General features: G+C 43.6%; 1 protein-coding gene across 3 annotated transcripts in view; it reads left to right on the forward strand.

The window, feature by feature from the left end:
- The first annotated feature begins 1,115 nt into the window (after positions 1-1,115).
- The window catches only part of LOC138852465 (carboxyl-terminal PDZ ligand of neuronal nitric oxide synthase protein-like), a 640,924-nt gene continuing 615,875 nt past the window's right edge, over positions 1,116-26,164 (forward strand). Inside the window, exon 1 of one of the 3 annotated variants that reach the window (XM_070083268.1) lies at positions 1,116-1,161. The gene's annotated coding sequence lies outside the window, so the exon portion shown is untranslated. Of the gene's footprint in view, positions 1,219-1,248; positions 1,273-26,164 lie in introns of those variants that run through there. The other 2 variants (XM_070083269.1, XM_070083270.1) reach the window with 2 other exon arrangements.

Genomic DNA, 26,164 nt, shown 5'->3' on the forward strand with positions numbered 1-26,164 from the left:
TCCTACTTGTCTTCAAGAGGGAACGCGACAGACTCCTCAAAACAATTAGTGATCAGCCAGGTTGTGGTGCATACGTTGAACTGCGGGCGGTGAGCACTAATAGCCTGATCGATCAGGCTAGTAACTAGGAGGCTGCGAGGAAAGGGAGAAGCGGTGATCTCCGAAAGCGACTCCAGGTAAACTTTTCGATCTTGTATTCCATCAGTAATATGATACACCCAACTTAATTTAGAAGAGGGAGTGATCTATTTAACTAAGTTAAGTTCCAGCTCCAGGGCTTCTTGAAATTGCTTTATAGATAGTGAGCTTATTTAGGGTGATAATCTATAGCTCCTGTGTCACTAGAGGGATGTTGATCTATAGCTTTCGGGGCCTTGGATGTTAAGCCAAAGGTGCCAAGCTTCTTGAATGATGAGCTAAAGTTCCTGGGCCTCTTGAAGATGTTGATATCCAGTTCGTGGACCTCACTAGACAGCTGTGTTATAGTTCCAAAGATTCTTGATGATGAACAATGGTTCCGTTGCCTCTTCAGGGGTTTTAAGATAAGAGTTGCTAGGCCTCTTACATGCTCTGAGGTACAAGAGGTTCAGCTTATGTGATGCTAGGACGCATCTCTTGGACCGTTACTCCTCTAGTTATTACTGTATTCATGGTGAAGCTCTAAACTTACAGGGGTCGTATATGTAGTGCTAGGGTATGGTAGGTAATCGGGTTTGATTTGAGACGGTCGAGGGTCGCTCTAATCAAGAGCCCGTCACCAGTATCAAAGCATCCCCCTCTGGACGGGTGGAAGAGATTCAGTATTACGACGTGGAGAAAGAGTGCAATGCAGTAGTGTTAATAATACTGTATTTTCTACTTGTAACCTCTTGCTTCTGAACGACTACAACACATCACGAGATGGGCAGTTGTTAGCAAGAAGCCTTCTTTCCCTGATGTAGCTCCTTGTAATGTACTTTGTGGCATGATGGAAAGTTGAGGTCAGGCTTGACCTGGTCCCAGGGGTCGGGAAGGCACCCCTGTCTCCCCCAGCCTCTGGCGTCAGCTGCAGCAACTACTCACCAGCTGGGACGACCTCCCCTCCCCGCCTCCCACTCCTCATCCTCATCTGCCTCCTCACTCAGTGTTCTGGGCGCTCTGTCCAGGTCTAGACGTGTGGAGGTATGCTCTTGCGCCATTTGCTCCTCTGTAGTGACAGTTGAACATATCGAGCTTAAAGTGATTAACGGTGGAGTTATTGTGAAAAGGAGTGTTTTGTATGGCAAATTCGAGGTACATTCGTGAATATTTTCAATAGAAACCGAGGAGGAAAGTGAGAAAAATTGGGGAAGGTATAGGCGGGCCGGGGTGAGTGTTTTCGTTAGACTCCACCGTAAACCCGACTTACAATGTTTTATTGCCTCGTACCCAACATTTACCAAACTTATATCAGCGAGTTAATGATTATTCTCGCTGAGAAGTAACTAACTGAAAACAATATATATTCACATACACACACATTTATATATATATGTATATAGAAGTGAATATGCGTAATGTTGCTTGTGAGTTGAATTATAAATTAGGAAACGTTTGAAATAAGCCCCAGGGTGAGGAGGGGAGGTACTGCATTATATTACTCTCCATGATGCAACTGGTAAGGAAAGAATCGCTTTTTATTCACTGGAAGGAAGATTTTAAGAGCTTGGTTAGTCCAGGGGAGTGAGATAATGTCAGGGAGTAGCAGCGATGAACACAGTATTAACGGTGGCTTGGCTCTGGGAATAAATAGTTCCGTTGGCAGCGTAAATAGTGGCCTAGTGGAGCTTGGCTTGGAGAATAGTTGCTGAAATGTCTCATGGCACACGTGTTACGCTTACATTCTAGTTTTGTTGGCCCTCACCACCACCACAAGTTACTTGGCACCCACACTCAAGGGAAACACCTTGTTTATAAAGGCACTTAAGTAACTGTGAGTGGAACAATAACAGTGATTGTGGGTTTTCTCTCATAGCTGTGGGTGTAGGTTACGTGATGTACAGACTACTACAACTTTGGGAAGGTGGTCCCTCTTACACTGGCCTAAAATAACGCAGGAAGTTGGCAGTGTGTCTCGCAGGTTTCCCGGCGCAGAATCAACAAGTATGCTCGCCTCCACGCTAACACTATCTACTGTATATATTTCTCTTTTTACAGTAAATAGGTGCTTTCAGCTGGCGTTTAATTAGTCAGCTCGTCCAGTATAATTTTGAGGTACAACACGAGAGAAGGGAAGAGGCAAGAGTTGCCTGTCAGCCCAGTGCTCAACCACGACTCTCTACCGTGTGGGCTAGACAGTCTCAGGTGTCAAGAGATCAGAATGTTGATAGATGTGAAGATAGCGTGATGGATGCTCAGCTGATATAACATAATATGAGGATGTAACCAAAGAAAAGTAAAATAAATACTGATCAGTGGCAAATGAATCCACATGATGACAATAAAACATGTAAATGAAGTACCGTATATTTTGGTCTCAAGTCTTGAAAACAGTGTGTAGTCCTGAATATATGGTAGAAAGCTTTACTTCGATATCCCAAGAAAACCAAGCAGTGTAGTATACTGTATTTTCGCTAGTGTCCCTCGGTCTTTCCCTAGGATGCGATCTTTAACAGCGGACTAGATCCTTGACATTTATTTACTACTAGGTGAACCCTACAAGGTAGGTTCCTTGATGCCGACGAGGAGCTTTTAATCCAAGGAAATGAATCGAATCTGATTGTCTTCAATTACTCAAGCACTGTATGATCCCTCTCTCGAGACTATAATAATAACTCCTATATAACAGCAGACGTTAGGAGACTTAGCCATACGTCCCGTCCTGCCCACGATTGAACCCAGATCCTTCGGTCGTAAGCCGAACAGTCTCACCGAGCTTCTCGTATGCTCTCCTTTCCAGGGAAGTTTATGTCTGTGAGGGGGCTCTTGATCCAATGAATTGGATCTGTTTTCCCCCTCTTTGGATTGAACCTGATTACATTCCATTCCCAGATTCTATACCTACCCGTATAGGTTTAGTGCTTCCCCATAACTATAGTAATAATTATTATTATATGCCCTTTTATTGTCTCCATAGTACACGAATAGGAGACAGTACTAAATAATAATGTGAATAACATGCTGAAAATATTTATCCAAGACAGAGCTCTCATCAGTGTATTTAAAAACATTCAGAGATTATATTTTAAAGTACCAGCTTGGCAACAGAGTTGAAGATGAGTGGAACAAGCCGCCGGGTATTGAAGTTGAGACAAACACTGGGTAGCCTTGAGAAGAAATTTAGACATGAGAGGAAATGGTTAGGTGAGAGTATGACCGGCCTCGCGTGGACCAATAGGCCTATTGCAGTGTTCTTATATTCATTGGATCCAAACAGGAGCTGTATTTTTTTTTAAGTAAATGTATATACCTTGCCGTTCGAGTATTATAGGACTGTGAAAGTCATCACAAATGAATTGCTGTGAGCCGACAGGTGGTGGTGAAACGACACTTACTGCAAAGAATTCTTTTATTACAACGTTTCACCCACTGAGGGCTTTATTAAGTACTTGATAAAGCCCCCAGTGGGTGAAACCTATTAATAATTTTTTTTTTTTGCCAGCAGATTATATTTCATGATTTATGATTCCCACTGAACTGCTTAAAATTACTAAGACAAAAAACTGTAAATTGCCATCAAAACCGGATGGTGCTCATAATAAATACCTAATATATAAAGTTGTGAGCTAGTTTCCTCGTTCCCATTGACGGAGCTTCATGTTGACGTTCGTTTATATGTTGCAATGATTTTCGTGGATTTTGTTGAAACTGCTGAAGTTATTATTTGTCATTTGTGTGCAATAAATGTATCAATGTCTTTCGTTCAGTTTGTGTTTCGACAGCAACTGGCCAGCCTACGTATTGCGTTCAAAACATGTTATTTAACGACAGTAATTGAATTGCTCCTTTATTTACAGTGATGTTATCCACTGACTTGTATGCCAGTAAAATGTCATCCCTTTCCCAATGTATTTTTTTGGGGGGGGGGGGGGGGAGGGCACCCTAGCACTAATATGTGGTTAAGTTAGACCAGTTCCTTATTTTCGATAATAATTGGATTGATATAAATGTGATGCATTTGCATTAGTAATCAGCACAGTCAAGAGCATTTCACGAGCCAAAATGTATAGTAGCTATTACTGCACAATATTATATAAACATATTTTACTTTTGTTTATTCTTTTGACTTTTTATGTTCAATTTTGCTACGAGTAGGATATAGTTTTGCTTGCAGGATAGGAAGAGTGAGAGCGGAAATACCAAGAGCTTCTTAGCCTGCCACAGCCCGCTTCCTAGGATCCACCAATTACTGTATCAGCCTATTTCTCTAACTTATACACTGTCCCTTGGCTTGGTTGCCAACGCATTCTCCTCACACACTGTCAGTGGTTCAATCTCCGTCATGGGTAGAAACGTTGGGCATGTTTCCTTACATCTGCTGTCCCTGTTCACCTAGCATTAAGTCGGTACTTGAGTGTTAGTCGACTGGTGTGTGTAGCATCCTGAGAGACAAGATTAATGGACCCCAATGGAAATAAGACAGACAATCCTCGATGATGCAGTGATTTTCTTGGATTATCCTGAGTGACTAACCCTCTAAGTTAAAAATCCGAACAAATCTTATCTTACGTGGGGATATCAACACTCGAGGAGGGTATGGTGTCCTGCACTACCAGTCTTAAACCGCCGTTTATTTTGTAATTGCTAGATAATTATACGTAAATATATCCCATAAAGAGAGAGAGAGAGAGAATGTGTCTTCATACAGGTGAAGGGGTCTCGAGACAAGGAACAGAAGCTGCTCTCCTTGGGATCAAACCTGATTACTGCCCATTCCTCAGGCTCTGTATGACGCCTACGAGTTCAGTTTTCCTCATAATAATAATAATAATAATAATAATAATAATAATAATAATAATAATAATAATACGTAAATATAGGTTAATTTACACTAACCTATTATAGCCTGGATATCCAGTTCCGGGTCAGGCCTTCTGTTGGATCAAGGCTTGATGAATCAGGCTATTACTGATGTCCGCACACAATTCAGCGCGTGAATCATAGCCTGGCCAATCACGAACTGACTTGAACTTATATTTCCACTTGTAGACAATCAGGGGTCTTTTGGTAATATCCTTTATGTATGATGTTTTATCTCTTAATGTACTCATGGCACCCCTGCCTTTCACTGGGGGGTATTTGTGCACCGTCTGCTGAGCCTTTTGCTTTCGTATTGACTGATGTGTGCAGATTTGGGGGCAGTCCCTCTTAAGATTTTCCAGGTGTATATTATAATTTTCTTTTCACCTGGGTTCTAAGTATTACAGGTCGAAGGGCCTAAAACGTTCCCTGTATTTTAGATGTTTGACTGATTTGTACGTGCAGTGCAGGAGGTTCTCGGTACATTCTCTGTCTTCAGTTTCGTCAGTCTTAAAAAGGGGCTGTTAATATATAGAAATATTCAAGCCTAGAGAGAACTAGTTACTTTCAGAGGACCATCATTGACTTACCTATGACGAGTTCCAGAAGTTTTTCTACTCCCAGACCCCGGCCTTGGGTCAGGCTCGTCTGGTGCTTGCCTGGTCAACGAGGCAAGCTACTGGTGGTATCTCTTGTTTTGAGGGTTTTCATTATTCATCTTACCATTTTGCTCGTGGTTGTGATTACGATGCTGTTGTGATCCTTGAACGTGAAATCCTCTTATGTTATTACTCTTAAGTCCTTCATGTTATTTTTTTTGCTATATTGTGTGGCTATAGTTGGCTACTCCTTTTTTAATTTTAATTTCCTCAACCTTTCCATAACAGGGTAACTAAAATTTGTCTTCATTGAACACCATATTGTTTTCGTGACCCGTGGAGAGATTGATGGTTTCCGCCATAGATGTCACTCATGCACATTATATTATCATCTGCAAAGGATGATTACTGTGATATGATTTATATCCCGGTCTATGTTAGATGTGAGGGGTGAGGAAAAGGATGGGGGCGAATACTATGCCTTTGGGAGTGGAACTTTTCACTGTGACAGCCTCTGACTTAACAGTTTACAATTACTCTGCGTTGTTAATCAGAAAGCCTGTGTTTCCTGTTATTCCTTTTGTGCGCTATTACACCATGATCGTACTTATCGAATTTTGTGACAAAATCTGTGCTTTACTGAACCTAACCTAGACTAACAAATACTTAATTTTTGATCGAGCCGAGATCAACCAAGTGTAATGGGTGCGACAATAGGTTGACGGTATGTAAATGTGGGAAACCTGTGATATATTTATCACCTATTTCAAGTTTTTTCTCATATCCTTACAGACAGGCCTGGGGTCAATCTTCCTTGTTAATTACCTATTCAATCAGCCTGTGGTTGCTGGTGTCCCGCAGGTTCCCAGAGAGACATAGATAATTACGAAGCCAGCTATCTGTCTTGGGTTATATGTGCTTTATTATATTGCTCTTCGCGAGAAAGTTACACTGTATTTTTAAAGCATTTGCAATTTTCCTATCTTATTTCTGGCAGCTGCTGCTGTTTAGCCCCATGCTTGGTCAGCTACCTTTAGAGAGCGCAGAGTTGCATACTTTTTGTAGGTTCTGTGGGAGTCATCGCCTCTCCCCACAAACCCGGTGACCCGTGGCCTGGTGGCTAAAGCTCTCGCTTCACAAGGCGAGGTCCAGGTTCGGTTCCCGGCGAGGATAGAAACATTGGGCCTGTTTCCTTACACCGGTTGTCTGTTCTCCGTCAGTAAAATGGTGGGTCGCATCCCGGGACAAAATTGACCTAATTTACCCGAAATGTTCTGCATAATAAGCGGCTTTCTATATAGTAGTATGTGATTGATGTTAGCTAGGATGTAATTATAGAAATAAAGATATTATTATTATTATTATTATTATTATTATTATTATTATTATTATTATTTGAAATTACATCACACTTTGTACTATTCTTTATGTTTTCAATGAGGTAAACGGGGCTGGGGTTATGAGAAACGTGGATACCTCTCTGGTTTAGATATAAATATAACAGAGGCACATTATCGATTTCCGAGGTGAGGGAGAATTAATTGCATAGGAGCGCGTGTGGGCGACCGTTACGCAGATCAATAAGGCCTCACACAACACTGTTCTCACGCTATATAACACGCTTGTCTGCACTAATTCCTCTGCCCGCGGTTTCTGAATGTGTCTGCTGCTTCTCGCCTAGGTAATGACACAGAGGGAAACATTACTCCTTTACTGCCTATGTAGAAAAGAATGGACGTCACAGCTGCGTTGCCCTCAGCATCCTCACCACATTCTTCCTAGTGGTTTGGTTAGGTAAGATTTGTCAGAAAACAGGACAATTGTTTCCCGTGTCGGGTTTATCCGTCTACCCCTTTAAAACTTTACGTTATAATTATAACCCTTCATTGTGCATATACTATTTCCCACCTGGATCCGGCACTCAAATCCGCACACCGTTTTCCGTAAATTACCTCATAAATATTACATTGTTCACACTCCGTGTAATATCTGCCTCCTTGAAAGAAGCCCTCGAGCAAGGACTGTTGACACCGTCCCCAAAGACTCCCATCGCCTGTCTCACAAGTGGCCTGTAGATCACTTTTATGAGTAAAAACTAAACTGTAGTAAATACAAATTACCTGATTGTTGGTCATAGGCACACTTATTAACCATAAGTAAACTATCCCTGATTTTCCCACCCAGTATTTAGTAGCCATGTGACTAGGGGTTAAATAGTGATAGTATCACCAACGGGTCTGGCGCAGAGATTTGTATTCACAAATTCGTTGTAAGGCCTTTGAAGCACGGTATTAACTGCCAGGTAACGTTGCGAATCCGTGTGGGACTCAAGAGATAGAAATTTGTGAGGTACAAAAGATGGCTACCATCGTTCTTCTTACTCACTAGTTCATTGGAGGACCGCTAGGTGTCTCTACTTATCTATTTTTCCCTTCATTTCTATCTAATGTAACCATAATAAAGCCTAGAACTATGTATTTTAATTCTATTATTAGTCCTTAATTGTACCTAAAGCCTGTAATCTATCAAATTAGTGTAAAAATATCAATAATAATGTGCTGACTCATGACTTCGACTGCATATTTTTGTCGGCGTGGATTCTAAAGGCCTCTACTGCTTGTTACAATGGCCCTATGGGATTTCTCGAGCTCAATAAATTCCCACACTAAGTCATTCTCCGAATGTAGCTAGTTTATCTTGTTGGTGTTCTTCGTGATGGCAGGGGTATGAAGCAGACCGGTGTTGGTGCTGACAGTATGGTAAGCGCCAGTAATGGTAATCTGGAACACTTTTGAGCAGGGGGTTCTTAATCTGGGTCATTGGATCCCCAGGTGTTCCATCCTGTATGTTCAAAGGATCTATGGCGGCTCTGTGGACAACTGAATATATATTTTTTTGCCGTAATGAATTTTGTTTGCTTCCTGGTGAGACAGAAAATGGGTTTTGTAAAATATTCTGTGGTTTTTTTTTATTTTATTGCATACGTTTGAAAATAGTGTATAAATACCCCGGGTGTGTGACACCATGGGTAACGATTTAGGATCTGGGGAACTTGGTAGGATGTGTCGGTGCAAAATAGAAAAAGAATCCCAGCTTTAGAGGTTACTTGTCAAGCTTCTGGAACACATTAATTGTTGATTTGGTATTCACCATTTTTAGTTTACAATTAATATTTTTCTTCTCAGTAAATGTTGCCTGAAGAAACGGAGAACTTTTCAGGAGGAAACTGGAAGAGTTGTTGCAGGAGGTGCCAGGTGACTATTTATTTTTGTATGCAGGAAATAATAGCTTAGTTGATCAGACGGTCACCATGAAATCTCGCCGCAGAGCGAGTTGCGCTAGAAGAAAAAAAATTCTCTGGAAATTGATCACAGCTGCTGCATACAGCATCTCTAGTTATTTGGATTTATAAATTTCTTCCGTCCCAATCGTTTAGCAAAAGGAATTACACCAGGTTGTAGGCATTCAAGAGATATTTCCAGTAGTTTACATATACTTGTGATGGGTTTCGAGAATTTTCCCTACTCCCGCTGCCACACATATCACAGCCTGGTTGATCTGGAAGTTGGAGACTGATCGAGTTTCCTCTTCAAGCCTTAACGCTTGTCCTGATATCTGGTAGAATGTTGAATAGTCTAGGCCCACGGATGTATGAAGTTCTGAAAGTTAATTTACGTGTTCCAAGAACGTCCAGTAGTTTAATTACTTGACTAATTTAATCGGTAGTGTGTTTAGTTGCAAGGTCAATTGTTCCAAGAACCTTCTGTTATACAGTAGAGAGCAGTGCTCCGTCCGGTCCAGTAGGTGCATGTGCGCTGTTGTCCAACTGGGAGAGGACAAGAACATCAAAGTTAATGGCTTGGGGCCAGATACTTTGAGAAGTATCAACATTAGCCTGATTTCTCTGTCAGTGACACGTGCACTGTGCTCATCTTTCGGGCACAATAGTTATAAAAGACATGTTATTGAAATAATTTTACTGAAGTGCCGGGTGATTAGCCACTTTTTTCTTACTCATTTTATCAGATACACCTCATTTACATAGCACTAATTTGTGTGTTTACCCTTCAGAGGTTGCTGGAGTTGCCTCCCCTCAAGGAAGGTTCCTTGATGTTGGTGAGGGGCTCTTGATTTAGGGAATTGGATCTGTGCTCCAGTTCCCCGAATTAAACCTGAATGCCTTCCACATCCCCCCCAGGCGCTGTATAACCCTCCGGGTTTAGCGCTTCCCCCTTGATTATAATAATAATGGAGTTGCCTCTCACTCCCCAGGCGTTTCATGACCCCATAAGTGTTTCGCTCTTCTCTGTGAATATAACGTTAATAATCCAGCTCCTGGGCCTGTTGCTTCACTTGCGTTTGGTGGTCGTTTTCTCCCTTGTGTGTCTGGCGATCGTGTTGTATCTCTTGTATTTATTATTAAACCCATGAAATTCTCGCATGTTGTATCGCCCAGCTAGGTCATATCACTTTTCTACCACTTAAAACCTTCTGATTTCTCGTAACTCATTTGGATGTTTAGTTAACAGTCTTGTCCCCTCATTCTGGTTCCTGTCACACAGACTAATGCCTTTGTCTACCCTGTTCTGAAGCATTTTTTTTATGCCCCTCATTTCTCCTCATGTTCTGCGTTCTAGCGGACGTGCAAGGTCGAGTTCCTTTAGGGATTCACAGGTTTTGTTCCTGGGCTCAGGTACGTGCCCAGTGACGAAATACTGTACATTACTCTTTGTTTTACTAGGTGGGGGCTCTGCGCTGGAGCTGCACACTCGAGAATTGGGTCTGCGAGTTGCAAGAAGCTTAGAGAGTTTTGTATGTTTACACAAGACCTGTTCACGGAATGGGCCGCGGGGGCGTTGATCCCAGAAACCCTTCTAGGTATGCTCTAGGCATTCGCTGTACTTCTCATATTTCTTAATCCAGTAAATTATTTTAGTGTACATTCTAAGGATTTAAAATGTGGATATATTCTCAGTACTTTAGGTAGTTCATCATTATGTAACCATGAAGCCTTCAGCAGTAACCGTAAAAGAAGAAAAACTTTCGGAACGTGTCACGGGACATCACATATTTAAGAGAAAATATATATCGTCTCCGCGGCATGATCTCAGACCACAGCTCTTCATTGGGCTCGCTGCACACAGTTCGACGACATAGGCACCACAGCCTGGCTAATCAGGAACTCTTATTTTTCTTACGTATTTCAAAAGAAATTTGTAATTTTTAAGATTTCATTCATTTTCTTTGGTGAGTTTGTAACCGCGTGGTGTCTAGATTAATTCAGTAAGTAGATCAAGCGAGTTTTTAACTTAGCACTTGTTAACATAAAACACTTTTTCCCCACTACTAATAATATCCGGGAGTGACTTCCCAGGGTGTTTACCGGCGGTCGATACTTCCTGTATTGATAAGTGCATCAGCAGATGTTTACCGAGGATAAATACCCTCAAATATTTGTCTGTCTAGCGTTCATATTTAGACTGGCGCCCAGCTGAATGCTAAGTGATGAGCTCCGCAGGTGCATCTCTGTTGTGGAGATTTTTATATAATTTGCATCACCTAGTGTAAAAATGCAATTTGCAAATTAAAATGACTGTACTAAGAAGTGACTTAAAGATTACCTGCTAATATTTAGGATTTTTTCTATGGTCCTACCGGTCCTCACACCGTAACTATACAAGCGTGTTGTTTCCAGAAATTGAAGCAATTGTAGTGCCAGACCTAAATGGCGACAATAGTGAAGACAATACAAGTTCAAGAACTCTGTCGAGCTGTTAAAGCTCGAAACAGCGAAATGTTGTCCCATAAAAGCTTGTTTTACATTGTATGTTTTATTTTTTTATTGTACTGTCCATCCCTCTGCCAGAAGCGGCCCGCCTGTTCTTGTAACTTGTTTGTTAGCGGTTATTTATTGTATATACAAACTTATTCTGATTAAAAATAAAAGAAGTTTCATCAAGCATAAAATAGCTAATAAACATTTAATTTCATAGCAGCTTAGAGCGTTTACAAAGTACTATGAAAGAAAACGAACAGTGTTGATGATCCTGCTACTTCCTCCTCTCTCGTGTTCTTTAGTCTGATCTACAACCCTCACGTAGTTGAAGCAGCAACTGTGGCACTGTGGTGCGCACGTTAAGGCTGAACAGTCTTGTAACTCGTAACATTACCCATGTATTCGTAATACATGTAAGGACCTGCCTTGTATGGACCAGTAGGCCTTCCGCAGTGTTCCTCCATTCTTATGTTCTTATAACACTCGCGGTATTCTGGGCATCGTAAATACTACGCAAGGACAATGACACAAGCTAGAGTAGAGAGCTTGGGTGCCCAGGTTGCTAGTTTTATTGCCCAGTTAGTGAGGTGGAGTCTTTGCATCACTGGCTGTTACTTCAGCGTATTAGTAATTCCTGTCCTGACTCGCCTACCACACTCACTGGCGCACCTCACCACCCGTCTTCCTCTTAGTACCAGTTATCCTCTGAACTGTTTTTGAGTGCTGGGATTGTAGTGTATTTATAAGTAGTAAAAATAAAGCCATGGGCAAATGACATTTTTCTGTACTGTTGCAGTCGTAGTATTGTGTATTATTGCAGTCGTCTACCTACCTGGAGTCTTCATGGAGGGCATTACGGGGATCAACGTCTCTGCGGTCCGGTCCATGACCAGGCCTCCCGGTGGATCAGGGTCTGATCAACGAGGCTGTTACTGCTGGCCGCACGTAGTCCAACGTACGAACCACAGCCCGGCTGATCTGGCACTGACTTTAGGTATCTGTCCAGCTCCCTCTTGAAAGCAACCAGGGGCCTATTGGTAATTTCCCTGATGGCTAGTGGAAGGCTGTTGAACAGTCTTGGACCCCAGACACTCACTGTTTTCTCAGAGTACCAATAGAGCGCCCCTACTTTTCACTGGGGGTATGTTGCATCGCCTGCCAAGTCTTTTGCTTTCGTAGAGAGTGATTTCTGTGTGTAGATTAGGGACCAGTCCCTCTAGGATCTTCCAGGTGTAGATTATGATGTAGTGTTGTGTATTGCTGCAATCGTAGTGCTGTGTAGTGTTGCTGTCGAAGTGTTGTGTATTGTTGCAGTCGTTTTGTTGTGTATTGTTGCTGTTTAGTGTTGTGTATTATTGCAGTCGTAGTGTTGTGTATTATTGCAGTCATAGTGTTGTGTACTGTTGCAGTCTTAGTGATGTGCAGTATTGCAGTCGTGGTGTTGTGTATTGTTGCAGTCGTAGTGTTGTGTACTGTTGCAGTCTTAGTGATGTGCAGTGTTGCAGTCGTGGGTTGTGTATTGTTGCAGTCGTGGTGTTGTGTGCTGTTGATGTTGCAGTGCTGTGTGATGTTGCTGTCGTAGTGTTGTGTTGTTGCTGTTGTAGTGTTGTGTTGTTGCTGTTGTAGTGTTGTGTTGTTGCTGTCATAATGTTGTGTTGTTGCTGTTGTAGTGTTGTGTTGTTGCTGTCGTAGTGTTGTGTTGTTGCTGCCGTAGTGTTGTGTGTTGTTGCTGTCGTAGTGTTGTGTGTTGTTGCTGTTGTAGTGTTGTGTTGTTGCTGTCGTAGTGTTGTGTTGTTGCTGCCGTAGTGTTGTGTGTTGTTGCTGTCGTAGTGTTGTGTGTTGTTGCTGTTGTAGTGTTGTGTTGTTGCTGTCGTAGTGTTGTGTTGTTGCTGCCGTAGTGTTGTGTGTTGTTGCTGCCGTAGTGTTGTGTTGTTGCTGTCGTAGTGTTGTGTGTTGTTGCTGTTGTAGTGTTGTGTTGTTGCTGTCGTAGTGTTGTGTTGTTGCTGCCGTAGTGTTGTGTGTTGTTGCTGTCGTAGTGTTGTGTGTTGTTGCTGTTGTAGTGTTGTGTTGTTGCTGTCGTAGTGTTGTGTTGTTGCTGTCGTAGTGTTGTGTGTTGTTGCTGTCGTAGTGTTGTGTGTTGTTGCTGTTGTAGTGTTGTGTTGTTGCTGTCGTAGTGTTGTGTTGTTGCTGCCGTAGTGTTGTGTGTTGTTGCTGTCGTAGTGTTGTGTGTTGTTGCTGTTGTAGTGTTGTGTTGTTGCTGTCGTAGTGTTGTGTTGTTGCTGTCGTAGTGTTGTGTTGTTGCTGTCGTAGTGTTGTGTTGTTGCTGTCGTAGTGTTGTGTGTTGTTGCTGTCGTAGTGTTGTGTGTTGTTGCTGTCGTAGTGTTGTGTTGTTGCTGTCGTAGTGTTGTGTTGTTGCTGTCGTAGTGTTGTGTTGTTGCTGTCGTAGTGTTGTGTGTTGTTGCTGTCGTAGTGTTGTGTGTTGTTGCTGTCGTAGTGTTGTGTTGTTGCTGTCGTAGTGTTGTGTTGTTGCTGTCGTAGTGTTGTGTGTTGTTGCTGTCGTAGTGTTGTGTATTGTTGCTGTCGTAGTGTTGCGTTATTGCTGTCGTAGTGTTGTGTGTTGCTGTCGTAGTGTTGTGTGTTGTTGCTGCCGTAGTGTTGTGTTGTTGCTGTCGTAGTGTTGTGTGTTGTTGCTGTCGTAGTGTTGTGTTGTTGCTGTCGTAGTGTTGTGTGTTGTTGCTGCCGTAGTGTTGTGTGTTGTTGCTGTCGTAGTGTTGTGTGTTGTTGCTGTCGTAGTGTTGTGTTGTTGCTGGCGTAGTGTTGTGTGTTGTTGCTGTCGTAGTGTTGTGTTGTTGCTGTCGTAGTGTTGTGTGTTGTTGCTGTCGTAGTGTTGTGTGTTGTTGCTGTTAGTGTTTGTGTTGTTGCTGTTAGTGTTTGTGTTGTTGCTGTTAGTGTTTGTGTTGTTGCTGTTAGTGTGTGTGTTGTTGCTGTTAGTGTGTGTGTTGTTGCTGTTAGTGTGTGTTGTTGCTGTTAGTGTGTGTGTTGTTGCTGTTAGTGTGTGTGTTGTTGCTGTTAGTGTGTGTGTTGTTGCTGTTAGTGTGTGTGTTGTTGCTGTTAGTGTGTGTGTTGTTGCTGTTAGTGTTGTGTTGTTGCTGTCGTAGTGTTGTGTTGTTGCTGTCGTAGTGTTGTGTGTTGTTGCTGTCGTAGTGTTGTGTTGTTGCTGTCGTAGTGTTGTGTGTTGTTGCTGTCGTAGTGTTGTGTTGTTGCTGTCGTAGTGTTGTGTTGTTGCTGTCGTAGTGTTGTGTTGTTGCTGTCGTAGTGTTGTGTTGTTGCTGTCGTAGTGTTGTGTGTTGTTGCTGTCGTAGTGTTGTGTTGTTGCTGTCGTAGTGTTGTGTTGTTGCTGTCGTAGTGTTGTGTTGTTGCTGTCGTAGTGTTGTGTTGTTGCTGTCGTAGTGTTGTGTTGTTGCTGTCGTAGTGTTGTGTTGTTGCTGTCGTAGTGTTGTGTTGTTGCTGTCGTAGTGCTGTATATTTCGTGTTATTGTTTCCTGTTGGTCTTTTTTTCTGAAGTATAATAAAATAGAATATTTTCAGTCTCAGCCTTGTCAGCATCCCATTGTTGACCTCTTATAAGATCTTGTCAGCATCCCAGTGTTGACCTCTTATAAGATCTTGTCAGCATCCCATTGTTGACCTCTTATAAGATCTTGTCAGCATCCCATTGTTGACCTCTTATAAGATCTTGTCAGCATCCCTTTGTTGACCTCTTATAAGATCTTGTCAGCATCCCATTGTTGACCTCTTATAAGATCTTGTCAGCATCCCATTGTTGACCTCTTATAAGATCTTGTCAGCAGCCCATTGTTGACCTCTTACAAGATCTTGTCAGTATCCCATTGTTGGCCTCTTATAAGATCTTGTCAGCATCCCATTATTGACCTCTTATAAGATCTTGTCAGCATCCCATTGTTGACCTCTTATAAGATCTTGTCAGCATCCCATTGTTGACCTCTTACAAGGTCTTGTCAGCATCCCATTGTTGACCTCTTATAAGATCTTGTCAGCATCCCATTGTTGACCTCTTATAAGATCTTGTCAGCATCCCATTGTTGACCTCTTATAAGATCTTGTCAGCATCCCATTGTTGACTTCTTATAAGATCTTGTCAGCATCCCATTGTCGACCTCTTACAAGATCTTGTCAGCATCCCATTGTTGACCTCTTATAAGATCTTGTCAGCATCCCATTATTGACCTCTTATAAGATCTTGTCAGCATCCCATTGTTGACCTCTTATAAGATCTTGTCAGCATCCCATTGTTGACCTCTTACAAGGTCTTGTCAGCATCCCATTGTTGACCTCTTATAAGATCTTGTCAGCATCCCATTGTTGACCTCTTATAAGATCTTGTCAGCATCCCATTGTTGACCTCTTATAAGATCTTGTCAGCATCCCATTGTTGACCTCTTATAAGATCTTGTCAGCATCCCATTGTTGACCTCTTATAAGATCTTGTCAGCATCCCATTGTTGACCTCTTATAAGATCTTGTCAGCATCCCATTGTTGACCTCTTATAAGATCTTGTCAGCATCCCATTGTTGACCTCTTATAAGGTCTTGTCAGCATTTCAATATTTGGCTGAACCTGTAAATTGCACTTAAGGCATAATTTATTGAAATAAATTATCTTATTTATAAATACTGGATTATATTTTCTCTCGCGAACCTTCCGTTATTTTTAAATTGAATTTCTCAAGATGATTTCCCGATTTTTCTTTTAGTGGCCGTTTTATTTTTCCAGTTTGAAATGTTATGAAAGGTCATGAGGTTTGCCAGTTGTTTCCTAACATTGTGGTGTTTCGCATGACTGCTGTCTCAAGAGTATGCTCACGTACATGTTTTTCTCTCCGCCTTTTATCCCAACCTCACTATGTGGTGGTGGTGGGTTGTGTTAACATAAGAAAGGAGCACTGCAGCAGGCCTGCTGGCCCATGCCAGGCAAGTCCAAGGCAGGTCTAAGTCACTTCTACTTATGAAGGATGGATCAATGCATTAGACCCACTGGCCCAAGAGAATCAGGTCCAACTCAGATCCACTCACACCTACTTATGTATTTGTTCCCGTCATTGGGTTTTCTTTTTATCTTAATAGTAGTAGCAGCAGTAGTTACTAGTTGAAGGCAGTGGTGGTGGTGTGTGTGTGTGTGTGTGTGTGTGTGTGTATACTCACCTAGTTGTACTCACCTAGTTGAGGTTGCAGGGGTCGAGTCCAAGCTCCTGGCCCCGCCTCTTCACTGGTCGCTACTAGGTCACTCTCCCTGAACCATGAGCTTTATCGTACCTCTGCTTAAAGCTATGTATGGATCCTGCCTCCACTACATCGCTTCCCAAACTATTCCACTTTCTGACTACTCTGTGGCTGAAGAAATACTTCCTAACATCCCTGTGATTCATCTGTGTCTTCAGCTTTCAACTGTGTCCCCGTGTTGTTGTGTCCCATCTCTGGAACATCCTGTCTTTGTCCACCTTGTCAATTCCTCTCAGTATTTTGTAAGTCGTTATCATGTCCCCCCTATCTCTCCTGTCCTCCAGTGTCGTCAGGTTGATTTCCCCTTAACCTCTCCTCGTAGGACATACCTCTTAGCTCTGGGACTAGTCTTGTTGCAAACCTTTGCACTTTCTCTAGTTTCTTTACATGCTTGGCTAGGTGTGGGTTCCAAACTGGTGCCGCATACTCCAATATGGGCCTAACGTACACGGTGTACAGGGTCCTGAACGATTCCTTATTAAGATGTCGGAATGCTGTTCTGAGGTTTGCCAGGCGCCCATATGCTGCAGCAGTTATTTGGTTGATGTGCGCTTCAGATGTGCCTGGTGTTATACTCACCCCAAGATCTTTTTCCTTGAGTGAGGTTTGTAGTCTCTGGCCCCCCTAGACTGTACTAAGTCTGCGGTCTTCTTTGCCCTTCCCCAATCTTCATGACTTTGCACTTGGTGGGATTGAACTCCAGGAGCCAATTGCTGGACCAAGTCTGCAGCCTGTCCAGATCCCTTTGTAGTTCTGCCTGGTCTTTGATCGAATGAATTCTTCTCATCAACTTCACGTCATCTGCAAACAGGGACACCTTGGAATTTATTCCTTCCGTCATGTCGTTCATAAATACCAGAAACAGCACTGGTCCTAGGACTGACCCCTGTGGGACCCCGCTGGTCACAGGTGCCCACTCTGACACCTCGCCACGTACCATTACTCTCTGCTGTCTTCCTGACAAGTATTCCCTGATCCATTGTAGTGCCTTCCCTGTTTGGTCCTCCAGTTTTTGCACTAATCTCTTGTGTGGTACTGTGTCAAACGCCTTCTTGCAGTCCAAGAAAATGCAATCCACTCACCCCTCTCTCTCTTGTCTTACTGCTGTCACCTTGTCATAGAACTCCAGTAGGTTTGTGACACAGGGTTTCCCGGCCCTGAAACCATGTTGGCTGCTGTTGATGAGATCATTCCTTTCTAGGTGCTCCACCACTCTTCTGACAATCTTCTCCATGACTTTGCATACTATACATGTCAGTGACACTTGTCTGTAGTTTAGTGCTTCGTGTGTGTGTGTGTGTGTGTGTGTGTGTGTGTGTGTGTGTGTGTGTGTGTGTGTGTGTGTGTGTATACTCACCTAGTTGAGGTTGCGGGGGTCGAGTCCGAGCTCCTGGCCCCGTGTGTGCGCGCGTGTGTGTGTGTGTGTGTGTGTGTGTGTGTATGTGTATGTCTGTGTGTGTGTGTGTGTGTGTGTGTGTGTGTGTGTGTGTGTATGTGTATGTATGTATGTATAAATGTGTGTGTGTGTGTGTGTGTGTGTGTGTGTGTGTGTGTGTGTGCACCTCCTGTGCTAGGTTACCTTACAGAAGTGGTGTGGTGTGCTCTTTGACGCTGGGTCACCTTACCTTGGTGGCAGGGTGTTAGTGAACTACCAGCGCTGGGTCACCTTGCCATGGCGGCAGGGTGTTAGTGAACCACCAGCGCTGGGTCACCTTACCATGGTGACAGGGTGTTAGTGAACCACCAACGCTGGGTTACCTTACCATGGTGGCAGGGTGTTAGTGAACCACCAACGCTGGGTTACCTTACCACGGTGGCAGGGTGTTAGTGACCCACCAACACTGAGTCACCTTACCATGGTGGCAGGGTGTTAGTGAACCACCAACGCTGGGTCACCTTACCGTGGTTGCAGGGTGTTAGTGTACCACCAACGCTGGGTCACCTTACCATGGTGGCAGGGTGTTACTGAACCATCTACCATGAAAATTAGTAACACTGGCATTTTGGTTCCAGATGGTTTAAGGTGAAGCAGTGTGTCTCGATTTATATAAAGGTTTTCAAGCTTATTTTAACTATAAGAATGGTATTACTATCAACTGCCTAGTGGCAATCTATTCCATATGTATGACCACTTATTATACAGTTTTAATGGTTGGAATATGTAGCTGGAAGATTGCGTGAAGCTACAATTGATTCCTGCGCTTTGGAATTTTGTGGGATTTCTGAAGGGAAAACACGGACGGCGGCATCTGTGACAGTTTTTTTTGGTATTTCTATTGGCTTTCTTTTGTGTTTAACACTATTTTATTAAATGTGAACTAGATTACCTGTATACTGCATAAAATAAAGAAATTTATTATTATTATTATTATTATTATTATTATTATTATTATCATCATCATTTTTAAAACACGGGCGGCGGCACCGATGACGGTTTTTTAGAGACGATGCGGGTTACCTGGAGGTTATTCCGGGGATCAAAGCCCCCGCGGCCCGGTCCATGACCAGGCCTCCCGATGGATCAGGGCCTGATCAACTAGGCTGTTACTGCTGGCCGCACGCAGTCCAACGTACGAGCCACAGCCCGGCTGATCCGGCACTGACTTTAGGTATCTGTCCAGCTCTCTCTTAAAGGCAGCCAGGGGTTTATTGGCAATTCCCCTAATGTTTGATGGGAGGCTGTTAAACAGTTTTGGGCCCCGGACACTTATGGTGTTTTCCCTTAGTGTACCAATGGCGCCCCTACTTTTTATTGGGGGCATTTTGCATCGCCTGCCCAGTCTTTTACTTTCGTAGGGAGTGATTTCTGTGTGCAGATTTGGGACCATTCCTTCCAAGACTTTCCAAGTGTAGATTATGATATATCTCTCCCTCCTGCGTTCCAACGAGTACAAGTCAAGTGCTTCCAAGCGTTCCCAGTAGTTAAGGTGCTTGACAGAACTTATACGTGCAGTAAAGGATCTCTGTACACTCTCTAGATCTGCTATTTCACCTGCTTTGAATGGAGATGTTGATGTATAGCAGTATTCTAGCCTAGAGAGAACAAGTGATTTGAAAAGGATCATCATGGGCTTGGCATCTCTCGTTTTGAAAGTTCTCATTATCCATCCTATCATTTTCTTTGCACGTGCGATCGTGGGACTCTTGTGATCCTTGAAAGTGAGATCCTCAGACATTACTACTCCCAGGTCCCTTACATTATTTTTCCGCTCTATTGTATGGCCGGAGTCAGTAGTATACTCTGTTCTAGTTATTATCTCCTCCAGTTTTCCATAACGGAGTAGTTGGAATTTGTCCTCATTGAACATTATATTGTTTACCGTTGCCCACTGGAAAACTTTGTTTATATCTTCTTGGAGGTTAACCGCGTCCTCAGCAGATGACAGCCTCATGCAGATCCTAGTATCATCCGCAAAGGATGATACGGTGCTGTGGTGTATATCTCTGTTTATGTCTGATATGAGGATGAAGAATAAGATGGGGGCGAGTACTGTGCCTTGTGGAACAGAGCTCTTCACTATGGCAGCCTCCGATTTAACTCTGTTGACCACTACTCTTTGTGTTCGATTTGTTAGGAAGTTGAAGATCCATCTCCCCACTTTCCCAGTTATTCCTTTAGCACGTATTTTATGGGCTATTACGCCATGATCGCATTTGTCAAATGCTTTTGCAAAGTCTGTGTATATTACATCTGCATTCTGATTTTCTTCCAGTGCATCCAAGGCCATGTCATAGTGATACAGTAGTTGTGAGAGGCAGGAGCGACCTGCCCTGAACCCATGTTGCCCTGGATTGTGCAGATTTTGGGAATCCAGGTGATTTGCAATCCTGCTTCTTAGCACTCTTTCAAAGATTTTTATGATGTGGGACGTCAGAGCTATTGTCAGGGTATTGAGAGGGATGGTTCACCAGCCCAGGATTCCATGTATAGGAAGATTTTATTGGGTTTATTTACCCGGATAACGCAAAATAAACCAAACAAGGACATGCCATTAACTGGTTTATTTCCACTGGGGCCCGTTAATCGTACCCCCCCAGGATGCGACCCACGACTGTTGGCGAGCACTCAGCAATCTACTTACTGCTAGGCGAACAGGGGCAGCAGGTGAAAGGAAATATGCCAAAATTTTCCACGTGTCCAGGGATCGAACTCAGGTTCGTCAGTGTGCAAAGTGAGACAGCTACCAACTGAGCCAGGTTTCATCATGCATAATGTGGAAGTTAGTTTAGAGGTTACTTTTCGACTCAGTGAGGTAGAACGAATGTTAATGATCCTATCCAGTGTGTGGGGAACGAATGTTAATGATCCTATCCAGTGTGTGTGGGGGACGAATGTTAATGATCCTATCCAGTGTGTGGGGGACGAATGTTAATGATCCTATCCAGTGTGTGTGGGGGACGAATGTTAATGATCCTCTCCAGTGTGAGGGGGACGAATGTTAATGATCCTATCCAGTGTGTGTGGGGGACGAATGTTAATGATCCTATCCAGTGTGCGGGGGACGAATGTTAATGATCCTATCCAGTGTGAAGGGAACGAATGTTAATGATCCTATCCAGTGTGCGGGGGACGAATGTTAATGATCCTATCCAGTGTGCGGGGGACGAATGTTAATGATCCTATCCAGTGTGTGGGGAACGAATGTTAATGATCCTATCTAGTGTGTGGGGAACGAATGTTAATGATCCTATCCAGTGTGCGGAGGACGAATGTTAATGATCCTATCCAGTGTGAGGGGAACGAATGTTAATGATCCTATCCAGTGTGCGGGGGACGAATGTTAATGATCCTATCCAGTGTGAGGGGAACGAATGTTAATGATCCTATCTAGTGTGCGGGGAACGAATGTTAACGATCCTATCCAGTGTGAGGGGAACGAATGTTAATGATCCTATCCAGTGTGTGGGGAACGAATGTTAATGATCCTATCCAGTGTGAGGGGAACGAATGTTAATGATCCTATCCAGTGTGTGGGGAACGAATGTTAGTGATCCTATCCAGTGTGAGGGGAACGAATGTTAATGATCCTATCCAGTGTGTGGGGAACGAATGTTAATGATCCTATCCAGTGTGAGGGGAACGAATGTTAATGATCCTATCCAGTGTGAGGGGAACGAATGTTAATGATCCTATCTAGTGTGCGGGGAACGAATGTTAATGATCCTATCCAGTGTGCGGGGGAACGAATGTTAATGATCCTATCCAGTGTGAGGGGAACGAATGTTAATGATCCTATCTAGTGTGCGGGGAACGAATGTTAATGATCCTATCCAGTGTGCGGGGAACGAATGTTAATGATCCTATCCAGTGTGAGGGGAACGAATGTTAATGATCCTATCTAGTGTGCGGGGAACGAATGTTAATGATCCTATCCAGTGTGTGGGGAACGAATGTTAATGATCCTATCCAGTGTGAGGGGAACGAATGTTAATGATCCTATCCAGTGTGCGGGGGACGAATGTTAATGATCCTATCCAGTGTGTGGGGAACGAATGTTAATGATCCTATCCAGTGTGAGGGGATAGGATAATATTTTGTTCGTATTTTTAACCCTGGAGGGTTAGCCATCCAGGATAACCCAAGAAAGTCAGTGCGTCATCGACAGACTGTCTGTTTTATTTCCATTGAGGTCCTCAATCTTGTCCCCCAGGATGCGATCTACACCAATGGACTAACACCCAGGTACCTACTTGCTTGCTAGGTGAACGGGCTAACAGATATAAGGAAACACGTTCAATGTTTCTACCCTTGTCGAGGATCGAACCTCGGACACTCAGCTTATGAAGCGAGAGCGTTGCCTACCAGACCACGGGACACCGGAATGAGTGTTGATGATCCTACCCAGTGTGAGGTGATGGGGGAGAATGAGTGTTGATCTAGACACCTTGAGAAGACGGATGAATTGTTTATTTTTCATTTTGGATTCATTGCTTTTCTGGATATTTTATTATCCCAGCCAAGGAAAGGCCGCCAGCAGCAACAGCCTGGTCGACCGGGTAAGACCCATCCAAGGTATTAAGATGTATGTTGGGGCAACGGTCTCTTGTTATTACACTCTTGTTGCAGTCATGGAGGATGTTCTAAACCCGCACTGGTCGTGTATCGCTTGGGGAATGCTAGGCTGTTACGATTTCAAGGGAGGGAGCACTCATTCCTCGGATCAAGAGCCCTTCACCGGCTTCTAGATATCCTTTGAGGCTCTGTGGTTAGTGTTGTCAGCTGTGAAGCGGCCGATGTGCTGTCTTGTGCCTATAACACCTCACTTCCGACATTACCCTAACTCCGATAGATTTCGAAAAAGCCATTGACAACATGCCTATGCACTCAGCCCCGGGCCCAGACTCGTGGAACTCTGTTTTCATTAAGAACTGCAAGAAACCCCTCTCGCGTGCCCTAAGTACACTATGGAGGAGGAGCTTGGACATGGGTGAAATTCCACAGTCACTTAAAACAACGGATATAGCCCCACTCCATAAAGGTGGCAGCAAAGCATTAGCTAAGAACTATAGACCAATAGCTCTGACATCCCACATCATAAAAATCTTTGAAAGAGTGCTAAGAAGCAGGATTGCAAATCACCTGGATTCCCAAAATCTGCACAATCCAGGGCAACATGGGTTCAGGGCAGGTCGCTCCTGCCTCTCACAACTACTGGATCACTATGACATGGCCTTGGATGCACTGGAAGAAAATCAGAATGCAGATGTAATATACACAGACTTTGCAAAAGCTTTTGACAAATGCGATCATGGCGTAATAGCCCATAAAATACGTGCTAAAGGAATAACTGGGAAAGTGGGGAGATGGATCTTCAACTTCCTAACAAATCGAACACAAAGAGTAGTGGTCAACAGAGTTAAATCGGAGGCTGCCATAGTGAAGAGCTCTGTTCCACAAGGCACAGTACTCGCCCCCATCTTATTCCTTATCCTGATATCAGACATAAACAGAGATATACACCACAGCACCGTATCATCCTTTGCAGATGATACTAGGATCTGCATGAGGCTGTCATCTGCTGAGGACGCGGTTAACCTCCAAGAAGATATAAACAAAGTTTTCCAGTGGGCAACGGTAAACAATATGATGTTCAATGAGGACAAATTCCAACTACTCCGTTATGGAAAACTGGAGGAGATAATAACTAGAACAGAGTATACTACTGACTCCGGCCATACAATAGAGCGGAAAAATAATGTAAGGGACCTGGGAGTAGTAATGTCTGAGGATCTCACTTTCAAGTATCACAACAGTGCCACGATCGCACGTGCAAAGTAAATGATAGGATGGATAATGAGAACTTTCAAAACGAGAGATGCCAAGCCCATGATGATCCTTTTCAAATCACTTGTTCTCTCTAGGCTGGAATACTGCTGTACATTAACATCTCCATACAAAGCAGGTGAAATCGCAGATCTAGAGAGTGTACAGAGATCCTTTACTGCACGTATAAGTTCTGTCAAGCACCTTAACTACTGGGAACGCTTGGAAGCACTTGACTTGTACTCGTTGGAACGCAGGAGGGAGAGATATATCATAATCTACACTTGGAAAGTCTTGGAAGGAATGGTCCCAAATCTGCACACAGAAATCACTCCCTACGAAAGTAAAAGACTGGGCAGGCGATGCAAAATGCCGCCAATAAAAAGTAGGGGCGCCATTGGTACACTAAGAGAAAACACCATAAGTGTCCGGGGCCCAAAACTGTTCAACAGCCTCCCATCAAGCATTAGGGGAATTGCCAATAAACCCCTGGCTGCCTTCAAGAGAGAGCTGGACAGATACCTAAAGTCGGTGCCGGATCAGCCGGGCTGTGGCTCGTACGTCGGACTGCGTGCGGCCAGCAGTAACAGCCTAGTTGATCAGGCCCTGATCCATCGGGAGGCCTGGTCGTGGACCGGGCCGCGGGGGCGTTGATCCCCGGAATAACCTCCAGGTAACCTCCAGGTAACTTGTTTCTCGATTGGTGCCAGATCATTTCCTTCTAAAGTAAAAGACTGGGCAGACGGTGCAACATACCCCCAATGAAAAGTGTGGGCTCCATTAATAAACTAAGAGAAAACACAATATGTGTCCGGGGCCCAAGACTGTTCAACAGCCTCCCACCAGACGTAAGGGAATTACCAATAGACCCCTGGTTGCTTTCAAGAGGGAGCTGGAGATACCTATAGTCAGTACCCGATCAGCCGGGTTGTGGTTCGCACCGGGAGGCCTGGTCAAGGACTGGGCAGGGGGGGCGTTAACCCCCGGAGCACCCTCCAGGTAGATGAGCTTCCTGACGTCGGGTAATAGACTCAGCTGCTATCTGTGGATCATCGTCATTCTCATTGTTAAAATCGCTGCTCCTTTCAAGTTCCAGAGAAACTATTAGGAAGTTCCATTTAAACTTTGTGTTTTCACTCGGCCATTAACGCCTACTTTCACTGGAATGGACCAGGAATCTAATTATCAAAGTCATAAATACTTTCAAAATTGTTTCTCCAATGAAATTTTGTTGATTAAATAAAATTGGACGTCTCCAGTGTGTTGTTACCTTTCACCTCTCTCTCTCTCTCTCTCTCTTTTTTTTTTTTACACAGGGTTTGACAAGGTTAAGGATCCCTAGCTTTATTGACACGCTATTTACAGGTTAAGGATTCCTAACTTTATTGGCAAGCTAAGAGCTGTTACCTACATCAGCTCATTTGAAAGCATTTTTATTGTTATGAGACATACAAGTAGGGAGCAGGATGAAGTTGGAGCCATCTGTGGGCCAGCATTTTCATTTGATCAACTGACTTTATCTCGTTGACATCATTATGCTGTACGAATGTGTTCCATACTTGAGTCATCCTGGGTATGTATGATCTCAGATGGAGTGATGCTCTGGAGAAGGGTACAGCCAGAGTGAAGTTGCTGCTTTTTGCCCGTCTTGTGGCATAAAAGCTTGTTTCACGCTGTCCTCGAAGTGAATCCAAGTGTGGTATTTTGACAATATTGGCCTTGTACATAACAGTAAGGCCACCCACATCCCTCCTATGTTGAAGGCTCTGCTGAAATGACAGATCTATCCAGGATGGGTCCAGGCGAGAGATGAGACGTCTTGCTCTGTTCTCTACTCTGTCAAGCAGTCGCAGATGAGAGGGAGGGCAGGCAAACCAAGAAAGTGGAGCATACTCAAGGTGTGAGCGTACTTGTGCCTCGTACAGGATCTTGCAGCCCCTACTGTCAAGCAGATGCGAGATACGGCGAAGTGCTGTAAGCTTCCTGGCTGCCTTGTTTGCAAGATTTACAACATGGTTCTTCATGGTTAGTTTGGAGTCAAATTTCACCCCAAGGATATCAACTTCTTCTCCAGGTGCCAACACCCTCCCATTCATCCTTGCTACTGCACCAGCATTACCATCATGGTGCCTAGAGACGATCATCATTTGCGTTTTCTCAGGTGCAAATGTTATTTGCCATCTATTTCCCCAAGCTGATATAGCTCTCAGCTGGTGATTGATGTAGCTTAGAGCAGCTGGCATTTCT

This window comes from Cherax quadricarinatus, chromosome 9 (genome assembly GCF_038502225.1).
Source record: "Cherax quadricarinatus isolate ZL_2023a chromosome 9, ASM3850222v1, whole genome shotgun sequence".
Classification (NCBI taxonomy): Eukaryota; Metazoa; Arthropoda; class Malacostraca; order Decapoda; family Parastacidae; genus Cherax; species Cherax quadricarinatus.